At 37.6% G+C, this 6,000-nt stretch overlaps 1 protein-coding gene across 3 annotated transcripts in view; it reads left to right on the top strand.

Annotated features, from left to right (window-relative positions):
* TENM2 (teneurin transmembrane protein 2) overlaps positions 1-6,000 on the top strand; it is a 1,069,972-nt gene that overhangs the window by 279,755 nt on the left and 784,217 nt on the right. The window lies entirely within an intron of this gene.

The following is a 6,000-nucleotide window of genomic DNA, read 5'->3' as shown; positions in this document are numbered from 1 at the left end:
TCACAGGTACACCTGGTTTTGCAAAAGAAAAATGGAATGCATTTCTCTATAACTTGATTACACTATAAAGCATTTATGTACAAAGCTGACCATTGTATTTTAAGCCTCTCCATTTCTCATTCCCAATGCAATACACACATGTTCTTACTCCATTTGTTCATATTTATTCCTTAAGGAAAGAATTGTTTTTCCTGAGTTCATTGTCCAAATGAAGCTTGCCTGTGTGTTCTGCAATAAAGTGTTGTTTCTCTGGAAACTGTACTGCTGCCATTTTTAGAATCAGTTAATATTTTCATGTCGTCAAGTACTACTGGATCAAAAAACACCTATGCAATGTTATGCATGAGAATGTACTTTATAGTTATGGATGCTAAGTAAGGGTAACACTATCCTGCCTCTGACTTTGAGAAGATTGTTACTGGCTGGTGGAGTGGGGCATTAGGATAATCATGTGGCCAAGCACTGCCTTTGCCACAGTCAGCATACTGAATTTAAGAAATCAGTAGTCTGATTCAGTGTGGTAAATCTTACAGTCCTAAGACCCTGCAAGTGTACATCCTTCTTAGCTTTAGTACCTTCCTATTGCCAAATTTTCTACAAAGCAATGATGCTTCCATACCTGTATATGATAGAATTTGTTTGATTACTGGCTGTTCAGACTAACATTAGGGCAGCCTTCCCTTCCCCCTCACCTGCCTCAAATTAAGAAAATAACTCCAAGCCTTCCTACAGAGACCAGATAGACTCCATTGACTGCCCATTGCCCGTTGTAAGTTGTATTTGAGATTCATCTTTTTTCTCTTCTGCAATTACTATCAGCAACTGTTGGAGCTAGTTCTCAGCAATTGCTCCTCAGCTCTGGAACTCCCTCTTGATGTCTGCCAGAGCACGAGCCTGGGCATCTCTTGGCAGTGCTGCAAAACCTTTCTACTTGGGCGGGCAGTCGAAGCTAGATCAAGTAGGTCTCTGCTTATTTTGGTTTGCTTTATTTTATTGTTTTGTTTAATTTATTTTGACCTCCTAAATTGCTTTATATCTCTTCCTATAAGCTACCTGAGCCTTTGTTAGGAAGGGTGGCATATAAAAATGAATAAACACCTTCTATTCTCAAATAGGGGCTGCTGTTTCTCTAGAATCCCCATCATGGGGACTCAATTAATCAGATTAAAATACTATTGGCTACATGCCTACATTTTACACAGCTTCCCATTAGCTCTCTTTGCATTGTTCTTCCACAGCAACTCCTGTGCTGTATATATTTCACTCTAAGAGTGTTCTGGATGTGCAATTGAATTGGTTTATTGGGGGAAAAAAATATTTTTAAAGTTTTTTGTTAGCAGGGAGAGGCCAAGAGTGAATGTGGGTTTGTGGGTGGCGGTGTGGGTGTGTGTGGCAAAACTGCTGTATAATTTTAATAAATATCTTATTTAATCTACGAAGGAAAGGTATTTAGACACACAACCACAATCCTTTTTGAAAAATACACGAATTGTACCTAAAAGAATCATAACATACCAGCTACAGCAGAAGCAAATAGCAAGAAAGAAAGGAATTTTAATCACAAGCTAAATACCAGCTTTTTGAGAGAGTGGTATAAAAAGGTATACAGTAAAGTTGTGGTCTATTTCAGTAGTCCTCAACTTTTTCTTAATCATTTCTCAACAATTAAAATTTCTTATGGAACAGCAACTACTTCTATAATTATACTTTGAAATGAAAATATTATGAAGGTGTGCAGGACTGGATACAGTCCATGGAACTGGTCTATATCACAGTGAGGTCAACTTTTTCAGTGTATTTGTTATTTATGAAATAAAAAGTAATACTATTAGATTTCATCATCTCCAACTGTAAATTCCGTGAATAGCAGTCATGGGAAATCATAGTAAAGTTTAGCTAGTTTGACAAATAGCTTTTCAAAATGAGATGCTGCTTTCAGTTTTTGCACAGTAATCTGAAGTTAAAAACTAAAATCTTGACTCCCCAGGTGCACCAAAATGTGTTTAAATACATGTAATCTTATTTTTAAGGGTGCTATACACATAGGCACGCGTGTGTGTGTGTGTGTGTGTGTGTGAGACAATCATAAAAAATGATAGTAGTTGTGAGTTGGACTGTGCAATCCTTATAATAGTGAACCCTTACAAATATAGTCTCATTGAAGCAACAAGTCTACTTGCATGTGTAATAGATGGTTTGTTTTTTTATAAAATAACTTAAATCCGGCGGATTAAAATGACAAATGTGTTTTTTACACAATGCTTCTTATTATGACATCACGCAAAAGTGTTGTTCAGTAAGTAGCTATTGATAATTCTGTACTACAGTCTTTATGGAAGATCAGTTCCATTAAGTAGCTTCATTTCAGTTGTTATTACTTCAAGAGATGTCATAATGTACTTGAAAAACAGTCCTTGGTTAATAATAGCAAGATCATTGAGCACGGTGAAGATGTGCTAAAGTACTTGCCCTTATTGTACATCAGGTATTTGACACAAATGGTATCTGCTAATCCAGGGGTAATATACTTATGTAAAAAATAAATAGTGTAATCCACACATTGTTCTATACTAAATCATCCTAGGTGGTGCAAGCTAATGTAATTCCTTGTAATCACTATGGAAAAACTAGTGCTGCAGTGAACTGGTCCTTTGATCTGTTGTGTCCTGTCAAAATCTTAGACAGTGTGGGCTCTGGGCAGAGAATACCTTTGTCTTGCTCACTTTTATAATGAACTGAAGCCCTTACCTTGTACTGTGATTTAAATAAACAGTATTCCATTCAGAATCGGAGCAAGGATATGGAGAAACTACACAGCAGCTTTGTGGTTGCTATTTTCCCCTTTGTGCTATGATACTGGTCGCTAGCACTGAGCAGGGTATTGGGCCAGTGGATCTTTGTAATTCTCTCCAATCCTCTCCACTTGCTTGAAGAGAGTTAATTAGTGTGCCCACAAGAATCCACATCTAGAGCCTTCTATATCAATCTAATAAAATTATAGGAGCACTTTGGCCTAGAAGCAGATAAATTAGTATTTTTGTAACTTTTATTGCATTGAAGAAGTCATTGGTAGAATTCTGTTAGTAGGATTTTGTAACAAACTTGCATTTAAGATGTACCTATAAGGTAGCAGAAAGTGATGGTTTGAAAATATTGCATAATTAAAAATTGAAAAATAAAAATCCTTTGCAAAGAAGTAAACAGGCACAGATGCTGGAATCCTGAGCAGTTAAACATAAATGCAGGCTGACAGGATTTTTTTTAGGACCCATGACACAGACAAATCCATAACTGCATTTTTTCAGTCTAGCATACTGTGTGATTATTCTTTTAATTCTACAATGATATTCTTTTCAAATGCATCTGAATTTCTCAGGTTCACTATCTGTTTTACAGTACTCATGTCTTGTTTATCAGTCCATGTAAAGCTTAAATAAAGAAAAAAAATCTATTAGGACATTTAAGTAAGACAGTATCACCTGGACTGCCTTGGAGAGAGACAAATAATAATTTTCCCATTTGTATAAATGGTACTGCTCATGTGGGCCAAAGCAGGTGATATGGAGGAGTGTAGGAGGACAGTTGTTTCAATGCACTAATAAACAGCTCTAAGATATGGTGTCAGATCTGGTTAATCAACATATTAGAAATATATTTGCCTTAATCTCGATTAGGGAAATAGCAATCAAAGTCTTCAACTCCTTTTCATTTGTGGAGACAGATGGCATATCTGTTCAACGGCAAATATCCAACAACAACAACAAAAAAAACCAACAAAAAACCATCCACCCTATCTTTCAAAACGTGGCAGTCAAACTCATCTTGGAAAGGAACTATTAAACTTAATAAGCCATATGTTCAGTGAATTTATTTATTTTGTTCCAAGGTGTAGACATAAAATTCACCTTTTCTGTCCTTCTAACAACTCCATTATTCCCTACTATACAATTACATGATTTAATGAAGTTCCAATGTACAAAAAAAATTTCCCCAATACAGCAACTAGTGTTCACATACCTAAATGAAATGCATTCAGGTGAATAGACTGAATTTTACCATAGTTTCTCTCTGTGGAGTTCAATGTGTTTGAAGATCAGATAGACTGGCAGCTTCCTTGGTATAGATAAAACAGATCTAAAATTATTTCAAATAGAAATTCTCTGATGAGTTCTTTTCTTTCTTACTTTCTTAGCCATTCTGTTTACTGAAGTTGCGGATGTGCCAAACTATTCAGCAGCATAATAAATATGTTAGTAAAACACTAGGACTTCCTCTAACAGATAGGTATAGTGCAAGAGGTTTTCCATACGGTCTTGTACTTATTGGGCACATCCAGACATGCCCCTATGGTGCCATCATTACTGCACTATCATTTAGTACTTCCACTTCCTTTCAGAAGCACTAAATGACAGTGCAGTACCAGCCTGTATTGCACCATCCACACAGCGCAGAGTTATTTTTAGCAGCTACATCACTATAGCGATGTGATATAGTGCTAAAGTGCATCACTACGGCAACATAGCTGTGGTATCACAGTTTTTGCCCGCCGATGCTATGTCGCCATAGTGTTACATGTAGGTACGCCCACTCATTTTATTTATTTCATGTTCCTAGCAAGCTGTTCTGCTTCTCCTCCATTTCTTTCATGGAGGGAGCGTCTAGTCCACATGGTATCCAGCTTGATAGGCCTGTTCCTGCTATTAATCAATGAGGAACTGGCTGATTGGTTCTTGCCCACCAAGGTAGGTATAGAAGAATGTCTTATGTATGGAATAGCTATTTAGATTCTTGTTTTCTTGAAAGTTCAGCTAGTCCTTCCCTAGTGAACAGGATCTTTCTGTTTTTCTAGAGCCTAGACTGGGTATTGAACTCAGGGATCTGGAAAATTGTTTTGAGGGTTTTTTCCCCCTCTTATGGCAAAACTAGTAAACTATTGTGTAGTTTTCCTTGGTTGTTTGTTTTTTCTTTTTCCCAGACTTTCACCCAACATCACCTGAGGTTTGGGTTTTTGTTTTTTGGGTTTTTTTTTAGTTAGTTAGTTTTTTGGTTGTTGTCTTTGAGGGTGAAGCAATTTCATAGCCTTAATTTTTTTTTTTATGAAAGGGAAAAGACCTTTTGTTCACAAACCTCTTTGAACTGATTTGTTTTTTGTAGTCTGTTAATCCCACTTCCAAGAACAATTTAGCACTTGCTCGTCACATCATTAGGTGATGTGCAAATGCCAGTGAGAGTCTATGTGAGGAACCACAGGAAATATTAAGCCCATTTGAAGCTGAAATAATCTGTAGCAACAACTATATATAGTTGTTGTAGCATTATAGTTGAAGGGTAAATTCTTATAAAGCCACCTTTCTCCTGCACCTGTTCCAAACAAAAAAGGATTACAGGGCCAGTCAAAAGCAAACATATGTTTACAGGCATAGTCTAGTGTATCGGGTTATATATTAGATGCATTCTGTCATATCAACAGATACCTACAACATATATAGTTAGAAACTATAGTCACATACAGGCATTATGTTTCTATGAGGAGAATTGCTGCATTCCCAATAGAAACTCTGAGCATATAGACATTCATGCTGTTTCTCTTGGAAGAAAAATGTTGGTTCCAGGAGAAAAAGATACTATCTCCAACTTTGGGACAATTGTGCCTGTCTTCAGCCTTGTGAGAGAAGCCTCAGTGCTACCTTCCAGCATGCATTGCTCCTCACACTCCCACAGGCCCAGGGAAGAAAAGTTTATGACTCAGGCTAGACTTGACTGCTCCAGCTGAGCCTGAAGCAAACCATACCCCCTGACAGCTTTGTGGCCAGGAAAGCCCAGTCTCTTCATATGTCCTACACTGTGCTCAGGGCCTGTAGAGGTTCCCAAGGCAGCTGTTTGTCCTGAATTCCTCCTGAGCAGAAGCAGGAACCAGACCTGGGCAGACTTGACATGGTTGTACACCCACACACCCTAGCTGAGCCAGCTGATGTGAGAGGGCTAGGGCTACTGGAATGA

Source organism: Crocodylus porosus, unplaced genomic scaffold (assembly GCF_001723895.1).
Source record: "Crocodylus porosus isolate Cpor-Errol unplaced genomic scaffold, CroPor_comp1, whole genome shotgun sequence".
Taxonomy (NCBI): Eukaryota; Metazoa; Chordata; order Crocodylia; family Crocodylidae; genus Crocodylus; species Crocodylus porosus.
Note: the sequence above shows the minus strand (reverse complement) of the source record. Positions and strands in the feature narration are given on the sequence as shown.